The sequence below is a fragment of the Schistocerca piceifrons genome, chromosome 1 (genome assembly GCF_021461385.2).
Source record: "Schistocerca piceifrons isolate TAMUIC-IGC-003096 chromosome 1, iqSchPice1.1, whole genome shotgun sequence".
Lineage (NCBI taxonomy): Eukaryota > Metazoa > Arthropoda > Insecta > Orthoptera > Acrididae > Schistocerca > Schistocerca piceifrons.
This window is the reverse complement of record NC_060138.1, coordinates 441,710,715-441,734,392: the sequence shown is the minus strand read 5'-3', so window position 1 is coordinate 441,734,392 and position 23,678 is coordinate 441,710,715.

The following is a 23,678-nucleotide window of genomic DNA, read 5'->3' as shown; positions in this document are numbered from 1 at the left end:
GTATGGGCTCTAATCTTTCTGATTTTATCTTCATGCTCTCTTCGCGAGATATACGTAGGAGGGAGCAACATACTGCTTGACTCCTCGATGAAGGTATGTTCTCGAAACTTCAACAAAAGACCGTACCGAGCTACTGAGCGTCTCTCCTGCAGAGTCTTCCACTGGAGTTTATCTATAATCTCCGTAACGCTTTCGCCATTACTAAATGATCCGGTAACGAAGCGCGCTGCTCTCCGTTGGATCTTCTCTACCTCTTCTATCAACCCTATCTGGTACGGATCCCATACTGCTGAGTAGTATTTAAGCAGTGGGCGAACAAGCGTTACTGTAACCTACTTCCTTTGTTTTCGGATTGCATTTCCTTAGGATTCTTCCAATGAATCTCAGTCTGGCATTTGCTTTACCGACGATCAACTTTATATGATCATTCCATTTTAAATCACTCCTAATGCGTACTCCCAGATAATTTTTGCAATTAACTGTTTCCACTTGCTGACCTGCTATATTGTAGCTAAATGATATGGGATCTTTCTTTCTATGTATTCGCAGCACATTACACTTGTCTACATTGAGGTTCAAATGCCATTCCCTGCACCATGCGTCAATTCGCTGCATATCCTACTGCATTTCAGTACAATTTTCCATTGTTAAAACCTCTCGATATACCACAGCATCATTCGCAAAAAGCCTCAGTGAACTTCCGATGTCATCCACAAGGTCATTTATGTATATTGTGAATCAAACTGATGCCTTGGGATGTTCCCTAACAACAGCAAACTAAGACAAAGAATTCTTTCTTCTGCAATTAGATTCAGTTTATCTTCATCTGCGACTGAAACTACCCAACTAAACTTCAGCAATCTTCTATAGCACTACATTTCGTAAGCTTCTAGTCTCTTCTTGTGTGCGCTCCTTATCGCCCACGTTTCACCTCCTTGAAAGGCTACACTACGTACAAGATTCTTCAGAAAACATTTCCAAACATTTAAATTTATTTTCGATATTAACAAATTTCACTTTTTCAGTATCGCTTTCCTTGTTATTGCCTGTCTGCATTTTATATCCTCTCTACTTCGGCCATTGTCAGTTCTTTTGCTGCCCGAATAGCAGAACTCGCCGGCCGGTGAGCCCGAGCGGTTCTAGGCGCTTCAGTCTGGAACCGCGCTACCACTACGGTCGCAGTTTCGAATCCTGCCTCGGACATGGATCTGTGTGATGCCCTTAGATTAGTTAGGTTTAAGTAGTTCTAAGTGACTGATGACCTCAGATGTTAAGTCCCATAGTGCTCAGAGCCATATTTTTTTAGGAGAACTGGTGGTGGTGGTGGTGGTGGTGGTGGTGGTGGTGGTGGTTAGTGTTTAACGCCCCGTCGACAACGAGGTCACTAGAGATGGAGCGCAAGCTCGGGTTAGGGAAGGATTGGGAAGGAAATCGGCCGTGCCCTTTCAAAGGAACCATCCCGGCATTTGCCTGAAACGATTTAGGGAAATCACGGAAAACCTAAATCAGGATGGCCGGAGACGGGATTGAACCTTCGTCCTCCCGAATGCGAGTCCAGTGTGCTAACCACTGCGCCACCTCGCTCGGTTTAGGAGAACTCATCTGGTACTTATAGTGTCGCATTTCCTAATCTAAGTCTCTGAACACCACTTCGTTTAATTCGACATTTTATTACCCTTGACTTACTTTTGTTGAAATTCATCTTATAATCTCTTTTCAAGACACTGTATATTTAATTTAATTGCTCTTCCAAGTCCTTTGCCATCTCTGACAGAGTTACAATGTAGTCTTATTCCTCACATGAGTGACACCTTTCTTTTATTAATTCTGTGCTTTGGTTTAGAACTTCAGGAAGTGTTCATTACTACCCATATTAAATTTTACATTTAGCACTGCAAGTAGCGTTCCAGCTTATGTGACGATTTTCTCGATGTCAATACTTTGTCCGTAATCAAAGTGTGTACTTGAAAGTCGACAGGAAGATTTTGTATGGTAGCCACCGTTCACTAAGTTTTCCGATCTTCCCTAGTTATTGTTGCTCGTCATCTCCTCCCGCCACTTCAGAACATCATAGAACACGTAATTTGTGACGTAGCTTACTTCGCGAAGTAACCTATTTTCGGCTAATATCGTGTAACTGTAGTTAAGTTTGCTCTACGTCAGCCCATTTCAGACTGTTTTAACTGAATCTAATAATATGTTTGCAATTCTCTGTACTGATAAATGTCCTTTTCTACTGGATGCAATTATGATGTCCTATGAAATAATTTTTGTTAATTTGCCACTGCCGCACAAGGTTTTTCTTTTTTAAATCATTTAGTATGCTCAGAGGTGTATACTCGCTTTCTGAGTGGCTTGTTTACAGAGTGTCTTAATCCAAAAAAGTGGCAAAATTTCATAAGGGGTAGTTCTACCTTATTCCATTGTTTTCACAGAATTCTTAAGTATTGTATGTACGAATTTCAACCGTAGCCCCGAGGATTCGTTGGAGAAGAATGCGGGTAGTACAGCGTGACAATTTTTTCACGATAAAAAGTAATTCAACGTCGAATAAATTTGCAAGATTCTTTATCAACTGCACGCAAAAGTGCAGTTCATCTTGTTCTATTATGTCCCAACATTATTTTGTATGATATCCCAGATTCTTTTGCAAAAGGTGTTTGAGAGCTCCTACATACACACATTGAATATATAAATTGATTCAGCTGGCCCCGCTGATTCGTTTTAGTCTAACTGCACTACATCTAGATCAGGATACCAGACAGGCGACAGCCATGTAATCGATATGAGTTCCCTCTAAGAGTTTTGAAAAACTGTTAGCAATCGGAATCAAGTTCTGAAAGGGAGCTTATATCGCCTGTCTGGATATCGTTACTGACAAAGACGTAGTGCGGGTTGCATCCAACGAATCACTCTGTATAAAAGTATGAATATATCTTTCTAAATAAATGTTCTATATCCATTGCTAAAAGACCTTCCGATTTGTGAGTGGCGTTGTGCAGCCCCATACCAACTACTTTTCTTACTCGGTCACTAAGAACACGATGAACAATGCAAAATTTGTGCTGACATTATCCACGCAAATTAGAAACACTTTGTCTTTAAGGTGGCGCTTTTCAAGAATGTCCAGTACACACACACACACACACACACACACACACACACACACACACACACACACACAAACATATATATATATAATTCTAGGTTTCAAGATTTTGTAACCAAAAGATTAGATTGCCTAGGGTAATGAACAGGTCACATGGGCGGATATTAAACATTCCAACGGACCAAGGCGAAACAAAACCAAACCCAATTTACGCTTGTCTAGTAGCAAGCGGCAAAAAGGTCAGCGTTTGTTCACGAGTGGTGCGGCTGAAATTTATATTCTGGAACTAACCCTTCCAGTCTTAACACTCTTGAGTTCACTCAGAGAGCCTACTCAACCACACCTGATTCAACAAACAATCATCATGAAGCATTTTGATAATCACAATATTACCCCATGTGGTTAATCCACAGCCACTATTATTGGCGCAACCGGCCTTTCGCATTCTGGGGCGGCCAGGTTAAAATACAATGTGATTCAACAGAGGAAGTCGGAGTCCTCTGGCCGACTTAAAACTAAAATACATTTTTTGCAACACTTAATATCCAAACACTTTTGCAATCAAGTAAACTTCATTGGGAGATACATTAAAAGAACAGAACATTCAAATTTTGACGCTTCAAGAAACATGAATTACAGACAATAGCACCATGGAGTTCGAGTGTCTTATTAAAAGAAACTGATAAAAGAATACTAAATAATGCACCACGTCTGGGACTTGCTTTTGCAGCCTCCAAAATTATTTTAAATTCAATAATGGAGGTAAATCCCATGAATAACAGACTAATGACAATTTCTCTTAAATGAGCAAATAAAGCATACACTTTATTAATACATGCATGTGAATCAGGATAAACGTAAAAAACCTGAAGAAGTTCATGAAGCTTGGGAAACGTTAGAAAACATCATCTCGAAAATTCCATCAAACCACATTAAAATGTTAATGGGTGATTTTATTGCTCAATTAGGTAAAGAGAAAAAATATAAGAAAACCGGCGGTTGAATTTCCTACGCGTAAATGAACAAGCCAAAATGGCCAAAGACTTGTTGAAACGTGCAAAAATTTTAACCTTACAATCACTTCAACACTTTTAAAAAGAACCCTTCTAAACAAAACGCTTGGCAGGCACCCAGTACATATATTGGGGAAATCAAATCGATCATGTAGCAATTTCAAACCCTCACTACAAAGAAATTTTAAATGTCCAAGTTAGGAAAAGGGGTAACATTGATTCCAGGAAATGGCTCTGAGCACTATGGGACTTAACATCTATGGTCATCAGTCCCCTAGAACTTAGAACTACTTAAACCTAACTAACCTAAGGACATCACACAACACCCAGCCATCACGAGGCAGAGAAAATCCCTGACCCCGCCGGGAATCGAACCCGGGAATTGATTCCAGGAATAAAAGTAAACTTGAATCTCAAAAACTCTTCAAAACAAGAAAAGTTATCCCAAAATTTGACACGGAAAATATGTACAACACCTTTCTAACTGCAAGAAAAGAAACATCCAAGTTAATCCGACAGACTAAAAGAAACACGAAAATGCCCAACTTTAGAAATCGGAAGAGACTTCCAAAAGAAGAATACAAGAAGCTTTTATAAAACATTTAAAAAAAAACTAGCCGGTTACCAACCTCAAAGTCTTTGCTTCAAAAATTAAAACGCCAGTTTGGCTCTTAACCACCAGGAAAATTTTAAGATACTTGCCAATTATTTTGAAAAACTATTAGACTGTCCAGAACCAGTGAATATATTCAAACCGCAGCAAACTAATAACACCAACTCTAAACCTACAGACCCTGATGAAATCGAAATAACTGAACAAATTAAGAGACTTAAAAACAATAAAGCCTACGATGAAGACGGAATAATTACAGAACTACTAAAATCAGCTGGTCTTAACACTATAAAAGAGAGACCTCAACTAATAGGACATATCTGGCAAACTGAGAAAATACTTGAGTACTGGAAAACTACCTTAATTCATCCACTGCATAAAAAAGAGAATAGAATCAACGTTAACAATTACTGAGGAATCTCTCTTCTCCCAGACACACACAAAATTCTCTCGCAATGTTTACTTGATTGAGCCCAAGAACAGTTAGAACCCAAAACTGGTGAATACCAAGGACACTTTAACCAAACAGATACTGTCAGGAACAAATTTTTAATTAAAAGCTAATCCTTAGGCACCAAAGGATTTCTAGTAACAATATTATATGTACGTTTGTGGAATTTAAAAAGGCCTACGACTCAGTTGATTTTGAACCTCTTTTCCAAATTTTAAAGGAATAAGGGCTAGATAATAAAACTCTAACACTGATTAAGGAAACGTTAATCGACACTACCTCTAACGTTAAATTCATGAGAGAAATTTCTGAACCATTTGATATAAAGACTGGTGTTAGACATGGAGATGGACTCTCCCGATCACTGTTTAACTGTGTTTTGGAAAAGGTAATTACAGAACGGCGAGAGCTAAAATCGAGTCAAAACCTAAATCAATCAATCACATTAGCTAGAAGTAACATTAGATTGCCTCGCCTTTGCAGATGATCTGGCACTTTTAACTAGGGATATTACCACAGCTCAAAAACAAATTGAAACTCTTAAGGAAGTTGTGGAAAAAGTAGGACTAAATATATCATTCGAAAAAACGGAATATATTACATGCAGCAAACAAGCACCAAAGTTTTTGAACACGAAATGTGGAAAAATAAAAAGGATTTTCAAGTTTAAATAATTGGGGAAAATTACAAGGAAACGGTCTAGAAAAGCTGCAAACGAAGTTCACTGCCAAAAAATGACAACTACATTCAGATTAACACAATATTTATAATTGAAATCACTTTCTAAGTTCAGTAAACTCAGCCGTTACAGCACTGTAATCAAACGCGAATGCCTTTATGGAGCAGAAACTTTAAATAGAAAGAGGGATACTGAAGAATTTCAAAAGAAAGAACGAAAGAAAGATTATTAGGAAAATATTAGGCCCCAAAATTACTGATGGAAAAAATTATAGGCTCAGAAGTAATAAGGACATGGTGATATGAGAAAACAAAGACTTAAATTTTATGGTCACATTAGAAGAACGGCACCCACTAGGTTGACAAAACAAACAGCAGAATTCTACAAAAGCAGAAGGAAGGCCAAAACTGAGGCAATTAAGTGGATTGCTGTGACTAGGGAGGATCTACTGTAGGTAGCTGGTATAACTCAGGCAGACATTAGAGATAGAAAAAAAAACATTCGGACAAACGATATTTGATTGGAAACTTGGTCAGAGAGGAATTAGAAAATGGACTTGAACATGGTGGTCTGATGAAAGAAAGAGAATTCATTCTGAAAGGTTGAAACAAATTTGGACACCAAGCAAGGCTATTGTACCTCACCTGGTACTATTGGGCCTATACATGAATAATATATACAGGGTGAGTCACTAACTATTGCCACCTAGAATAACTCCGAAAGTATGATAGGACATGAAAAGTTTAAGGGACATACCACGTTCTGTTCCTTGTCCTTAAAGGTACTTCTTACAATAACAGACCTAATGTTTCTTGTAGGAATCTGGTGTACTTCCTATCATTAAGATTTCCTTCGATTAAATAGGGGCCTATAATTCTGTCCTCCAGAATCCCACACCATACACGTTCACTGAACACGGTTTTTAGCGTGCAACTTGCCACAGCCAACATGGATTTTCAATTGTGCAATACTGCATTTTATGCGGACTAATATTTCCATGGTTCATGAATGAAGCTTCGTCAGTAAATAAAATAAAATTAATAAACGTGTCATCGTTCTGAATCTGAAGTTGAGCCCATTGGCAGAATTCGGTGCGATGCATACAATCCTTCCCAGTTCGTTATTGGTGGTGACTGATATGGTAAGGATGATATTTATGACGATGCATATCACGAACAACACTACTCCAGATCATGCCAGATTCCCTTGCAATTTGACACGAACTAAGACAAGGATCTCGAACCACAGTGGCAAGAGTACCAATTTCCATTTCGTCGTTAGTAACTTTCGTTTGCCAGATACGTTTCCGATGCATTAAATATCCAATTGTTCTCAATTTATCATACACATATTTAAATGTACAACATGTAGGGTGAGCACGTTGAGCATATTGAGTATATCTTTCATCGTGTAAGTCTTATCTCTCACTGAATTTCGTTGGCATTCTCCATACATGAGAAGCATATCGACTTGTTTTTCGAAGGACTACATAATTCACATTCACTTGATTCGACGCTACTAGTCTTACCGTTCCAGTTAGTGTTGTAGTGCGAAACTGTCGAATGGTGTTTCCAGTAGAGGGACAAGGCTGGGACGAGCACATTTTGTTAGTGCGGCTTGCCTACATCAGGGACAGGTATGCACTAAAGGGCAAACCTATTGTTCTCCTTTGATTGACAAGTACTTAACCTATTGTTCTGCTAAAAGGATCCTTCTTTTCGATTGCCAGTTCCTCAACCTATTGTTCCCCCCACCTCCTAACTTATCACAGGGAACCTCCAACCCACCCCCTCCTCATCACTGCTACAGGTGCACTTTTGATATGAATCTGATTAACTAATTTAATTGATCAATTAATTAACTTCTACCCCTCTGGTAAACCCCCTTCCCTCTCCTTCCCAAGAAAATGTTGGGGAAGTTCAAATTCCAGACAATGCAACACACCACAGCTACCTCCATTCACCTAAGAAAATGCCAGGAAAATAGGTCACTTGGGTTACCTGCACTAACCTAAGTCATCCGACCACCACTTTTTCCTGGGATTTGGTGGGGAAAGAACTCAGCCTGTGCTGGATACGATAGATGTAAGTATTTTGCAGGCTGTCTTTATTTAAACAATTTGAGGCAGTAGCCCCATCCAGTATGTTCACCATGAGGTCTGTAGTCCAACTGACCTAGTACACAGTACTGCCACCAGAGAGTGCTACAGTCCCTTCTGTGACGTAATCCAAGATGGCTGTCTGGGGGGGAAGAATGGTGGGAAAAGGACTCAACCTGTGCTGGGCTGCTGGAGAGAGGAACGAGTGTACTTTATTTATTTTGGAACACTTCATTTAGGGATGGATTTCACGTAGTTCATTTATTACACTGATACAAAACACTCGCCCTAACGTGCTTGGGGGTCACGCAACAGGCCTGCATATTACTCGCAAGTCACCAAAATAATGCAGTACACTGGTGTACAGATGCGCAAACAACTCGTAAATTGTCAAAATAATGCATATATCTTAAGTAGGTCCCCCTATTTTTTTATATGCCGATGTGGATTCTCTGTGAAAAAATATGTAACTTTTGTATGAAACATTTATTTCGTTCCGTTATAGATGGTGCTGTAATCGGCAATCATGAAAATGTGACACTTGTTTCAAAACGGTACTATCACAAACAAATTCACATCCGATTAGGATAATAGAAGACCTTGTTTGATATTTTTTTATAATGCTATCATGTGACATCTCTCACAATGAAATGAAGCACAAACTTTGATCATACGCTCAGTCCGTGGTCAGACTGTGCAAGTTACTTCAATGATTCGGCCTGTACACACCTCGTCGCAATTTTCCACGATGTTAATGATTGCAGAGAGGATTGATATCATTGCCACATACTTTGAGGCTCATAGAAATGTTAATGAAGCTCGTCAAACGTATGTTAATCTGTTCCCTGATAGGAAAGTTCCGTCTGCAACGACGTTTCGCAGTATTGTCCACCTGTTTACTGAAACGGGAAGTGTTAAACTTCGTGAAAGAGTCCGACCGCTGCCTGGGACAAACGAAAATAACACAGTGAATGTTTTAGCTGCGGTTGCTGGGAACCCTCCCATTATTTCTAGGCAAATTACGCGAGATTCAGGAATTTTGCAAAGACGTGTGCTATGCATATCGCATGCGCACAAATGGCATCCATTTCATTTATCGCTGCATCAAGAACTGCATGGTGTTGATTTTCACAATCACCTGAGTTTCTGCAACTGGATACAGGAACAACTGGCAGTCAATGATAATTTCGTTTCACAGATACTTTTCTCTGATGAATCAAATTTTGTGAATCGTGGCCGAGCGAATCGACATAATATGCGTTATTGGTCAGTGGAGAATCACCGACGATGGAGTGTCAACGTTTGTTGGGGTATTTTAGGCACGTAGGTAATTGGCCCATACTTCACAGAAGGTAATCTGCCTAGTCAAATGTACAGCGACATTATGGATAATGTTTTATCCGTACTAATCGACGATGTTCCATTTCAAACAAGACTGGACATGTGGTTTCAACACGATGGATGACCAGCGCAGTACTCACGATTAGCTCCAGAAGTTTTGAGTCGAAACTATCCAGGTAGATGGACTGAACGAGGAGGTCCTCAAACGTGGGCCGCACTTTCACCCGATTTGACTTCTGCCGAATTTTTCCTGTGGGGATGGCTGAAAGAGAGAGTTTACATGGCTGTACCAACAACCCCAGAAGATATGCGGCTGCGAATTCGCAATGAATGTACAAATTAGCGCAGAGACACTAATACATGTCGGATTGTCGTTCAGACACAGAGTTGCAATGGGCACTAGAAACAACGGACATCATTTCGAACATTTGATGCACTGAAACACTTGTGAGAGGCAAGGGGACTCACAGTAATCAAGCACCCCGAGATAGTGAGAGGCAAGGGGAGTCGCCATAATTAAGCACACCGGAAGAAACACATTACTATTACGTCCACGTCGTTGTTCCCGGGTAACGCTAAATGTAGTCTAAGAATGCATTGTGGGAGGATAGACAGTGTCACATGATAGCATTTTCCCAAATTTCAAATTATGTACTTTGTATTTCCTAATGGATGTGTATTTTTTTGAGATATTACCATTTTGCAATAATTGTGATCCCATTTTCACGTGTGCCAATTACAGTGAAACGAAAGAAATGTTTCACACTAAAGTTACAGTTTTTTTTACGGAAAATCCAAATCAGCAATAAAAAAATAGGAGTCCTATTTAAGATTTCAAGTCACCCCCCCCCCCCCCCCCCCCCCCGCGGTTGGTGCAGGAGGGTCGAGCGTTATGTCAATGGATGTCCCTCACCGAGGTGAACAACGTTTGTTACCGCTTTTTTTTAATCCGATATGTATTTTGTCAAGTATTCCGACAAACAGTTTTAAATGCTTCACCGTGTGTATATATTGACTGCTGTTTTGTTTCGCCAGGTAAATTTAGGAAATCTGTTATCAAGACGATAAGTCCAGTTGTAAGATGAAAGTACCGCACTAGCGGTGGAAATAATTTGAGGTCTTTATCGCTTGAAACATCTATAAATATACAGAGAGATGGGATATTATCAAGCTCTGTCTCAAGATTATCTGAAGAATAAGGCGCAATCACAGCCGGGCGCTTAATTTTCCAACAACAAAACTTTTTAGCGAAAGTAAAGTCCATCGATCGAAAACTTTGACTGTGATTTACCATATCGAAAGTCCACAAACCTTTGGCTCTTTCAAGCTCTGCTTCTTAACGCCATATTTTTCTTGAGGGAAGTAAGTTAACGGTGAGTATAACGTACATGCAACGGTCAGTGTTTTTTTTTTCTGCTTGTCAATGTTAAATGCCTTTGTATGTCACGTTACCACCGCAAGCAACGGAAGATATCCCACTGAAAATAGTCCGGACTCGCATTCGTGAGGGCGACTGCTTAAATCCGCGCCTGGTCATCCAGATTTAGGTTGTCCATGATTTCCCTAAATCGCTCCAAGCAAACGCCGAGATGTTTCCTTTGAAAGGCCGATTTCCTTCGCCACCCTTGAAACGTTCAGAGCATGTGCCGCATCTCTAATCACCTCGATGTCGACGGGAGGTTCTACCCATAATCTTCTTTCCTTCCTTGCTTCCTTCCTTCCCTCCACTACATATTGTACTGTTACACTTCTGCAAAGAAAGGCAATCCATTTTGCAAATCCTCCGTGAATTTACAACTTCGCTTCTCCGTAGTAGACGGCATTACTAATTAAGACAAAGAAATGCTCTAGTTGGAATAGAGGACAGATAAATACACGTTAACGAAGTCGGTTCTAGGCGCTACAGTCTGGAACCGGGCGACCTCTACGGTCGCAGGTTCGAATCCTGCCTCGGGCATGGATGTGTGTGATGTCCTTAGGTTAGTTAGGTTTAATTAGTTCTAAGTTCTAGGGGACTGATGAGCTCAGAAGTTAAGTCGCATAGTGCTCAGAGCCATTTGAACCATTTTTTGATGTCAGTTTGCCGCAAGCATTAATTCAAAACCAAGCAGTTGCCAGTACTGGCGCGTTTTGACATTCCTGTGTTTCTTTCTGTTCGAGTTGCACTTGTCTAGTGATGGCTATTGCACTCACTGACACACACAGATACTGCGTCGTGAAGCTGAATCGTACCCTCTACGACACAGAGGTATGTAGATAGATAGATCCTGTGCACCAGACCAGGACTTTAACAATTACAGGAATGCGGGACGTTAGGACGCATTAGGCCTTTTGCAGCAAAATTTTATTAATACTACTTTATTAATTATTCAAGAGCAAGATTACAACTACCAACGCGAGGCGGTTCCGCGGGAACCGGGACCGTTACCCACGTTAGTACGAAGCAGACGAAACAGCGAATTATGCTTTAAGTGCTGCCACTGTGTCTGATGTCTGCTCACACTAAAAGCAGTTTTAAGGGAAAGAGGAGGGAGCAGATGTTTAAGACGATTCTTGACTTAAAAAGATCCTGAGATTTGGCAGCTATAACCGGCCCTGTGGCCGAGCGGTTCTAGGTGCTTCAGTCTGGAACTGCGCGACCGCTACGGTCGCAGGTTCGAATCCTGCCTCGGGCATGGATGTGTGTGATGTCCTTAGGTTAGTTAGGTTTAATTAGTTCTAAGTTCTAGGCGACTGATGACCTCAGAAGTTAAGTCCCATAGTGCTCAGAGCCATTTGAACCATTTTTGGCAGCTACAGAGGAGGGAACAGCGGCGAACAATAATTGCTCCCTTTGTAAGGCCTTAATACCTGCACTGCTAAAAGTTTGCATAATATACTGGAGATGTATTTTCCTCCATGTTTTCTTCGAAAAAAAACAGTAATTAGAGCAAAAAATGCTATGTGGGAGTTAATTGTGAAGAAATTTATAGCTGCACACAGAATTCAAAGCCCAAGAAATATGGAAGGTGATTAAATAGCTAAGAACAAATGACAGAAGTAGTATAAATTTACAGCTGATAAGTCTAGGCATATGGAAGACATACTATGAAAAAAGAAGATCGATTCGAATATATGTTCCTTTGCAAGAATCGAACATGACACAGAAATGCAGCAGATAACAGCAGTGGAGGTATAAAATACAGTTAAACATTCAAAAATGGCAAAGCACCAGGACCTAGAGCTGTACACAGGGTGTACATAAAGTCCGGGAACACTTGCAATTATTTATTGCACAAAAAATAAATATTGTACACATGTCATAGATATTGGATTTTGAAGAGAAACTCTGAAAGTTTTTTTACAAACATTCGATATGCGAACCATGAGCGACCCGGCAGACGTCAATATGGTAATCTACACTCCTGGAAATTGAAATAAGAACACCGTGAATTCATTGTCCCAGGAAGGGGAAACTTTATTGACACATTCCTGGGGTCAGATACATCACATGATCACACTGACAGAACCACAGGCACATAGACACAGGCAACAGAGCATGCACAATGTCGGCACTAGTACAGTGTATATCCACCTTTCGCAGCAATGCAGGCTGCTATTCTCCCATGGAGACGATCGTAGAGATGCTGGATGTAGTCCTGTGGAACGGCTTGCCATGCCATTTCCACCTGGCGCCTCAGTTGGACCAGCGTTCGTGCTGGACGTGCAGACCGCGTGAGACGACGCTTCATCCAGTCCCAAACATGCTCAATGGGGGACAGATCCGGAGATCTTGCTGGCCAGGGTAGTTGACTTACACCTTCTAGAGCACGTTGGGTGGCACGGGATACATGCGGACGTGCATTGTCCTGTTGGAACAGCAAGTTCCCTTGCCGGTCTAGGAATGGTAGAACGATGGGTTCGATGACGGTTTGGATGTACCGTGCACTATTCAGTGTCCCCTCGACGATCACCAGTGGTGTACGGCCAGTGTAGGAGATCGCTCCCCACACCATGATGCCGGGTGTTGGCCCTGTGTGCCTCGGTCGTATGCAGTCCTGATTGTGGCGCTCACCTGCACGGCGCCAAACACGCATACGACCATCATTGGCACCAAAGCAGAAGCGACTCTCATCGCTCAAGACGACACGTCTCCATTCGTCCCTCCATTCACGCCTGTCGCGACACCACTGGAGGCGGGCTGCACGATGTTGGGGCGTGAGCGGAAGACGGCCTAACGGTGTGCGGGACCGTAGCCCAGCTTCATGGAGACGGTTGCGAATGGTCCTCGCCGATACCCCAGGAGCAACAGTGTCCCTAATTTGCTGGGAAGTGGCGGTGCGGTCCACTACGGCACTGCGTAGGATCCTACGGTCTTGGCGTGCATCCGTGCGTCGCTGCGGTCCGGTCCCAGGTCGACGGGCACGTGCACCTTCCGCCGACCACTGGCGACAACATCGATGTACTGTGGAGACCTCACGCCCCACGTGTTGAGCAATTCGGCGGTACGTCCACCCGGCCTCCCGCATGCCCACTATGCGCCCTCGCTCAAAGTCCGTCAACTGCACATACGGTTCACGTCCACGCTGTCGCGGCATGCTACCAGTGTTCAAGACTGCGATGGAGCTCCGTATGCCACGGCAAACTGGCTGACAGTGACGGCGGCGGTGCACAAATGCTGCGCAGCTAGCGCCATTCGACGGCCAACACCGCGGTTCGTGGTGTGTCCGCTGTGCCGTGCGTGTGATTATTGCTTGTACAGCCCTCTCGCAGTGTCCGGAGCAAGTATGGTGGGTCTGACACACCGGTGTCAATGTGTTCTTTTTTCCATTTCCAGGAGTGTAATTCTTGCCATACCCGTCCCAGCATGGCATCGTCGACTGTGGCAGTCGCTTCCCGTATTCTCTCCCGGAGCTCTGCTACATCGCGTGGTAGAGGCGGTACATACACCAGATCTTTAATGTGTCCCCACAGCAAAATGTCATACGGAATGAGATCTGGTGATCGGAGAGGACACTTCATCAAACTGCTCGCTCCGCACCTGAACTCGCCATGTTTGCGACTAGCGCTGACTATCGGCAAACTAAGCTGTGGTGGTCTATATGAAAAAAGATGTTCAGGGTTTCTCTTCAAAATGACATATGTATGATATCTGTACAATGTTTGGTTCTTGTGCAATAAATAATTGAAAGTGTTCCCGGAGCTTATGTACACCCTTTATAAGGACTTGGTGAATGCGAGGTCAATCGTGTTATTTCAACAGCGCGCAAAGCTGTTTTATCTCTATCTTAGTGGATAGGAAATCCCTGTCGAATTTAAAAAAAGGTTCATCAGAAACATATTTAAAAAGAGAACCAACGATGACTGCGCAAATTATCGAGGCATCACAGTTCTCAGTTCTATTGTGGCTATAGGGTCAGATAAAACTATAACTGAGAAACTGAAGCAGTGGTCTTGTATGGCTAATATCTCCGGCATTAGACAGATGACTTACAAGAAAGAGGCACATAACATGGAGACACGCATGGTTTTTATAGACTTACAGAAGGCCTATGACAGTGTACCACTTCCTGGGACGTGAGAAGCAATGAATAACCAGAACGTAAATAAATGTTACGTACAAGCCGCCAGAAAGGTGTATTCAGATAACACTTGTCTGATAAAGTTGGAAAGTTATTGTCACAGAAAAGTTAAGTTACCAATGGACTAAGACAAGGATGTTGCCTAGCACCTACCGTCTTTAAAATATTTTTGAACGAAGCATTGAAAATTTGGAACAGGAAATGCAAAACATGGGAATCAGAGTTCGTAACGACGTCCTATTCCCCCTAAATTTCGCCGAAGATCATTTTCGCAGAGGAAGATGAGGATGCGTCTTGTATGTTAAGGAATCTTAAAGAAGAATATGAGCCGTGGGGCGTGAAAATTAACCTTAGAAAATTGAATACTTGGTTGTCGGAGATATAGCAAGATATATTGTTATGAATGATCAAGCTGTAGTAAAATGTAGTCAGTCATATAAATGTTTGGGGACGATAATTTCGGATATAGGGGGAAGCAACTAGGAAATGATTCACAGACTAGGAAAGGGAAAGATGGCAATTAAGCAGTTACATTCCATTACTTTGAATAAAATTACGTGAAAAAAATACTAACCTATAGTTGAGAGCATTGTCTTGTATGGTGCTGAACTGTGGAAAGCCTACAGGGTCAATGAGAAAAGATTAAAAGCAATGGAAATGGCGTTTCCAAGAGGAAGTTGCAACAAGAAGAGACAAGAAATTAAGTACTACGAGAAAAGATGGGAGTTCTCACGGATATTGTCGACACAACTGAAAATAAAAAGGTAATATGTTATGGACATCTTAGAAGAATACCAGAGGAAAGATGGTCTTCTAAAATATGACACTGGATACCTTTAGGGCACGGGAAAAGAGGAAGACCCCGGCTACATTGGAACGATGGAGTGCGAGATGGAATGCACGACACAGCCATCCAAGAAGAGGACTGGCAAAGTAGAAGGAGATGGGAAGTCGGATGCGAGAGACGCCGATAGGTGTAGAAAATTCGCAGAAAGAAGCAGAAGAAGAAGAAATAAAAATAAAGTTCTAAAATATGCGAATTGTCCGAAAACTTGTTAAGTAATGGAACCCAGTACGCCGTCCTGGACGGTGTTCGTCGAAGACAAAGGTATCGTTAGACGTGCCCCAGGGACGTACGATACGACAGCTCTTATTCTCTGTATATATAAACAATCTAAAAAGGAGGGTGAGCAGTAATATGCGAAGGATTACATATGATTCTGCTGTGTGCGGCAATGCGTCGTCTTTAAGTGACGGTGGGGACATACAGGATGGCACGGACAGAATATCTGTTTGGTGTGACGAATGGCAGTTTGTTCTAAAGCTGGAAAAGCATTCCTGCAATATTCGAATACTGTTTTGGAGGTATGCTGGATGACAGAATCACGCCGACTACGTATCTGGGCGCAACGTTGCAAACTGTCATGACATGGAGCGAGCATGGCAGGTCGGTTGTAGGAAAGCATCCTATAGAGATAGAGGTGTAGCCCTACCATGTACAGAAAAGTTGTGCGAGCCATTCTTGAGTATTATTCGAATTTTTGGGATCCCCGCCATGTCGAAAGACATCGAAGTAATTCAGGGACGTGGTGCTAGATTTCCCACCTGTAGGTTCAATCAACACAACGGACGGGTATCTAGTTCCTGAAGAGGAACCTTTTCAGTAGTTCAGTCTGGATTGATTGAACTGGCCTTGCAATATCAACCAAAGCAGTGTTGCTGTGCTGGTACTGCGAATGGTTGAAAGCAAGGAGAAACAAATGTAATTTTTCCCGAAGACATACAGCCTTACTGTAAGGTTAAATGAATGATTTGGGTAAAATATTCCGGAGCTGAAATAATTCCCCCTTTCGTATCTCCGGACGAGGACTACTCAGGAGGACGTCGTTATCAGCAGAAACAAAACTGGCGTTCTACGGATCAGAGTGTGGAATGTCAGATCGCTTAATCGAGTAGGTAGGTTAGAATATTTTAAAAGGAAATAGATAGGTTAAAGTTCGATATAGCAGAAATTACTGAAGTTCTGGACAGGAGGAAGAAGACTCCCGGTCACGTGAATACAGGACTATAAATACAAAATCAAATATGGGTAATGCAGGAGTAGGTTTAACATTGAATAAAAAAAAAATAGGAACGCGGACTAGCTACTACGAATAGCATAGTGAGCGCATTATTGTAGCCAAGAAAGACACGAAGCCCACGCCTAGCCTAGTAGTAGAAGTTTATATGTAGTATACGCCAACTATCTCTGCAGATGATGAAGAGATTGAAGAAATCTGTGATGCGATAAAAGAAATTATTCAGATAGTTAAGGGAGCCAGAAATTTAATAGTTATGGGGGACTGTAATTCGCTAATAGAAGATGGAAAAGGAGTAGGTGAATCTGGACTGGGGGTAAGGAATGAAAGAGGAAGCCGCCTGGTAGAATTTCGCACAGAGCATAACTTAATCATCGCTAACACCTTTTTACAGTCATTAGTCTCCTGACTGGTTTGACGTGACCCGCCACGAATTCTTCTGCTGTGTCAACCTCTTCGCGTCAGGGTAGCACTTGTAATCTACGTCCTCAATTATTTGCTGGATGTATTCCAAACTCTGTTTTCCCCTGAAGTTTTTGCCCTTTACAGCTCCCCCTAGGACCATGGAAGTCATTCCCTCATGTCTTAACATATGTCCTAGCATCCTGCCCCTTCTTCTTCTCAGTGTTTTCCACATATCCCTTTCCTCTCCGATTCTGCGCAGAACCTCCTCATTCCTTACCTTTTCAGTCCACCTAATTTTCAACATTCGTTTATAGCACCACATCTCAAATGCTTCGATTCTCTTCTGTTACGGTTTTCCCACAGACCACGTATCACAGTGCTGTGCTCCAGACCTACATTCTCAGAAATTTCTTCCTCAAATTAAGGCCTATGTTTGATACTAGTAGACTTCTCTTGGCCAGGAATGGTTAGTCTGCTTTTCGTATCCTCCTTGCTCCATCCGTCATTGGTTATTTTGCTGCCTAGGTAGCATCTACTTCGTGACCCTCAGTCCTGCTGTTAACTTTGTGGCTGTTCTCACTTCTGCTACTTCTCATTACTTCCGTCTTTCTTCGAGTTTTCTCAATACATATTCAGTACTCATTAGACTGTTCAGTCAACTCAGCAGATCCTGTAATTCTTCTTCGCTCTCACTGAAGACTGCAATGTCATAACAAATCGTAACATTGATATCCTTTCACCTTGAATTTTAATCCCACTCATGAATCTTTCTTTTATTTCCATCATTGCTTCTTCGATATATATAAATTGAACACATGAGGTGGAAGACTACGTCCCTGTCTTACATCATTTTAATGGTTCAAATGGCTCTAAATACTATGGGACTTAACATCTGTGGCCATCAGTCCCCTAGACTTAGAACTACTTAAACCTAACTAACCTAAGGACATCACACCCATCCATGCCCGAGGCAGGATTCGAACTTGCGACCGTAGTAGCAGCGCGGTTCCGGACTGAAGGGCCTAGAACCGCCCGGCACCCTTTTAATCCGAGCACTTAGTTGTTGGTCGTCCACTCTTTTTATTCCATCTTGACTTTTGTTCATATTAAATATTATTCATCTCTTCCTCTAGCTTACCACTATTTTTCTCAGAAATTCGAACATCTTGCAACACTTTTCATTGTTGAACACTTTTCCCAGGTCGACAAATCCATTGAACGTGTCTTGATTTTCCTTTAGTCTTGCTTCCATTACTAATCGCGACGTCAAAATTGCCTCTCTCCTGCTATTACCCTTCCTAAAGCCAAACTGATCATCATGTAACACATCCTAAATTTTCTTTTCCATTCTTCTGCGTATATTCTTGTCAGCAATTTGGATGCGTAAGTTCTTGAGTCTTCGGAATTGGTTGGATGTTATTTTTTCGGGTCAGAGGGTATGTCACCAGACTCATATATTCTACACACCAACATGAATAGAACTTCAGTTGCCACTTCCCTCAATGACTTTAGAAATTTTGATGGAATTTTATCTATCCCTCCTGCCTTAATTTATCTTAAGTTCTCCAAAGCTCTTTTAAATTCTAATATTGGATCCATATCTCTTCTAAATCGACTGTCGTTTCTTCCCATATCACATCTGACAAATTTTCTCCCTCATAGAGGCCTTCAATATACTCTTTCCACCTATCCGATCTCTATTCTGCATTTAACAGTGGAATTCCCGATGCACTCTTAATGTTACCACCTTTTCTTTTAATTTCATCGAAGGTTGTTTTGACTTTCCTATATGCTGAGTCGGTCCTTCCGACATTTCTTCGAGTTCTTCACGTTTTTCATATAGCCTTTGCGTCCTAGCTTCCCAGCACTTCCTATTAATTTCATTCCTCAGTGACTTGTATTTCTGTATTCCTGAATTTTCCTGAGCATTTTTGTACTTCCTTCTTTCATCGATCAACTGAAGTACCTCTGTTACCATGGTTTTTTCCGCGGTTACCTTCTGTGTACCTCTGGTTTACTTTCCAACTTCTGTGGTTTCCCTTTTAAGACATGTCCAGTCCCCTGCAACTGTACTACCTACTGATCTGTTCTTTATTGCTGTATTTATAGCCTTAAAGAACTTCACACGTATCTCGTCATTTCTTAGTAACTTTTCTTAGCACTTCTATATCCCACTTCTCAGCCTATTGATTCTTCCTGACAAATCGCTTAAACTTCAGCCTATTCTTCATCACTGCTACGTTGTGATCTGAGTCTATATCTGCTCCTGGGTATGCCTTACAATCCAGTATCTGATTTCTTAATATCTGTTGATCATGATGCAATCTGAATCTTTCCGTATCACCCGAACTTTTCCAAGTATACCTCCTACTCTAGTGATTCTTGAACAGAGCATTCGCTATTACTGGCTGAAATTTATTACAGAACTCAATTAGTCTTTTTCCTCACTCATTCCTTGTCCCAAGCCCATATTCTCCTGTAACCTTTTCTTCCACTCTTTCTCCTATAACTGCATTCCAGTCTTCCATAACTATTAGATTATCATCTCCCTTTACATACTGTATTACCCTTTCCATATCCTCATATACTTTCTCTGGGTCTTCATCTTCAGCCTACGACGTCGAAATTTATACCTGAATTATCGATGTCGGTGTTCGTCTGCTGTCGATTCTGATGAGAACAACCCCTTCACTGAACAGTTCACAGTAACACACTCACTGCCCTACCTTCCTATTCATAACGAATCCTACGCCCGTAATACCATTTTCTGCTGCAGTTGATATTACCCTATACTCATCTGACCCAAAATCCTTGTCTTCTTTCCATTTCACTTCACTGACACCTGCCATATCTAGCTTGAGACTTTGCTTTTCCTTTTTCAGATATTGTAGCTTCCCTACAACTTTCAAGCTTCTAACATTCCACACCCCAACTCGTAGAACCTTATCCTACCGTTGGTTATTAAATCTCTTCCCCCTTGGCAGTCCCCTCTCGGAGATCCGAATGATGTACTACTCCGGAATCTTTTGTCAATGGAGAGATCATCATGACTTTTTCAATTACAGACCACATGTCTTGTGGATACACGTTATGTGTCTTTAATGCAGTGGTTTCCATTGACTTCTGCGTCCTCATGCCATTAATCACTGCTGATTGTTCCGCCTTTAGGGCCAGCTTCCCACCTCAATGGCAAGTGAGTGCCCTGAACCTGAATAATTCAACAGAGCATTGAAAGACTTAAGTCGAAACATGGTCATAGGAGTAGACAGTATTCCGTTAGAACTACTGATAGCCTTGGGAGAGCCAGCCACGACAAAACTCTTCCATCTGGTGAACAAGATGTATGAGACAGGCGGAATACTCTCACACTTGAAAAAGTATAAAATAATTCCAATTCCAATGAAAACTGGTGCCGACAGGTATGAAAGTTACCCAACTATCAGTTTCATAAGCCACGGTTGCAAAATACAAACATGCATTCCTTACAGACGAATGGAAAAACTGGTAGAAGACGACCTTGGGGAAGGTCAGTTTGAGTTCCGTAGAAATGCAGGAATACGCGAGGCAATACTGACCCTACGACGTATCTTAGAAGATAAGTTAAGGAAAGGCAAACCTTCGTTTATAGCACATGCAGACTTAGTGAAATCTTGTGACAATGTTTACTGGAATACTCACTCTGAAATTCTGAGGGCAACAGGGGTAAAACACGGGGAGCAAAAGGCTATTTACAACTTGTACAGAAACCAGACAGCAGTTACAAGAGTCGAGGGCCATTAAGGGGAAGCAGTGGTTGAAAAGGGAGAGAGACTGGGTTGTAGGTTATCCCCGATGTTACTGAGCTGAGCAGGCAGTAAATGAAACAAAAGAAAATTTGGAGTATTAATTAAAGTCCAGCGGGAAGAAATAAAAAATTGAGGTTTGCTCATGACATTCTGATTCTGTCAGAGGCAGCAAAGGAGTTGGAAGAGCAGTTAAATGGAATGGACACGGCCTTGAAAGGAGAATATAAGATGAACAAAAATCAAAAGACAGGATAATGGAATCTAGTCAAATTAAATCAGGTGATGCTGAGGAAATTAGATTAGAAAATGAGACCCTTAAAGTAGTAGATGACTATTTGGGCAGCAAAATAACTGATGATGGTCGAAGTAGAGAGGATATAAAATGTAGACTGGCGACGGCAAGAAAAGCGTTTCTGAAGAAGAGAGATTTGTTAACATCGAGTGGAGATTTAAGTGTCAGGAAGTCTTTTCTGAAAGTTGGTTGGTTGGTTGGTTGATTTGAGTGAGGAGGCCAAACTGTGAGATCATCAGTGTCATCGGATTAGGGAAGGATGGGGAAGGCAGTCGGACGTGCCCTTCCGTAGGAACCATCCCGACATATGCCGGAAGCGATTTAGGGAAATCACGGAAAACGTAAATCAGGATGGTCGGACGCGGGATTAAACTGTCGTCCTTCCGAATGCAAAAAAATGGTTCAAATGGCTCTCCCCTAGAACTTAGAACTACTTAAATCTAATTAACCTAAGGACATCACACAACACCCAGTCATCACGAGGCAGAGAAAATCCCTGACCCCGCCGGAAATCGAACCCGGGATTCCGAATGCAAGTCCATGGTGTTAACCACTGCGCCACCTCGCTCGGTTTTCTGAAAGTATGGAGTGCAGGCGTGTAAGGAAGTGAAACATAGACGAGAAACCGTTTAGACATGATTGGATCGGCAGATCACGTAACTAACAAGGAGGTACTGAATAGAATTGGGGAGAAGAGGAATTTGTGGCACAACTTGACTAGAAGAAGGGATCGGTAGGTAGGTCATGTTATCAGGCATTAAGACAACAGCAATTTAGTAATGGAGGGAAGCATGGAGGGTAAAAATCGTAGAGGAAGACCTAGAAATGAATACACTAAGCAGATTCAGAAGGATGTAGGTTTCAGCAGATGAAGAGGCTTGTACAGAGTAGATTAGCGTGGAGAGCTACATCAAACCAGTCTGTGACTTAAGACCGCAACAACATTGTGCGATCATGACATGAGTATTATGGAAATGCTACGTCAACTAAAATGGGGATCCTTGCAGGAAACAAGACGTGCATCTCGTGAAACACTATTGAGAACGTTTAGAGAACCACCATTTGCTGCCGACTACAGAACGGTTCTTCTGCCACCACATACAACTCGCGTATTGACCGCGAAGACAAGAGAAATCGAGGCTCGTACGGAAGCATATAGACACGTTTTTCACTCGTTCCATTTGCGAGTGATACAGAAAAGAGAATGACTAGCAGGAGCGCAAGGTCATTCGCATGGCGACTGTCAGAGTATTTATGAAAATGTATACTGTTTGTGTGTATAGGGAAGGAGAGAGAGGATGGATTCGAGAGATGGGGGGCGGGGGGGACGAGGTCGGAGTGAGGGAGGGAAAGATTGGGAGATAATGGGGAAGAGAGACGTAGATGGAAGTAGAAGGGGAGACAACATAAGTGAGAGGGAAGGCTTTCAGCTGCTTATGGGTAGGTGAGGCGTTGGGAGAAAGCCATTTTCGTGCTGGGTCATACTGTGATTATTTTGAGTCGGGATACTTAAGCGGTGTATCTTGCTTCCAGTTGTTTATTTGACAAATCTTTATTTGTGTACAAGGCGCACACGACAGAGATGCGGGTCAGATAGAGGCCTCCGTAAGCGGCCCAGTAAACAGCTCCGCCCACCGGAGGCACGAGGCGGCCGAAAGTACGTTCCGTTTTATGACCCCTATTGATAAAGGCGGCGGTTAACGTCAGACACGGTGGAGGGACCAGTGTGGAAAAGGTCATGCGAAACATAAATGCGGCACTCCGGCCATCCGGCCTGCTATATATCTGCACACTGACCAGCTAAATACAGTTATACGACCGCGGCATCTGACGCAGACGAATAATGATTGCCTTCTCGTATATATCCCCTACGTTTTATTGTTCTATTTCTGGGCCCTTTCTTCTTACAAATACATCGCTCCTTAACCATTTTAATCAGTTCATTAGGATGTGACGTTTTTGTGATGACACTGTTCAATCAACTGTAATTGGTCTTGTTGCTGCGTCCATTGGCGTACCAAATGTTCTGAAACGAGGAGTGCGGGATGAAAAAGTACACCTATCCACTGATTGCTGGAGGAGCAGAAAACATATTCACTGAACGTGGCGCAGTTAGTGTCGTTGTACAAAAAGTCGTAAACATGGACTCCATGTTATAGGTCCTTTTTCTTACAGCTGAGAGGACATTAGTTCTGCTTTTCTTTGAGATCTCTTACGAACAGTAATTCGGATTTACTGTAAACTGCAAAAATA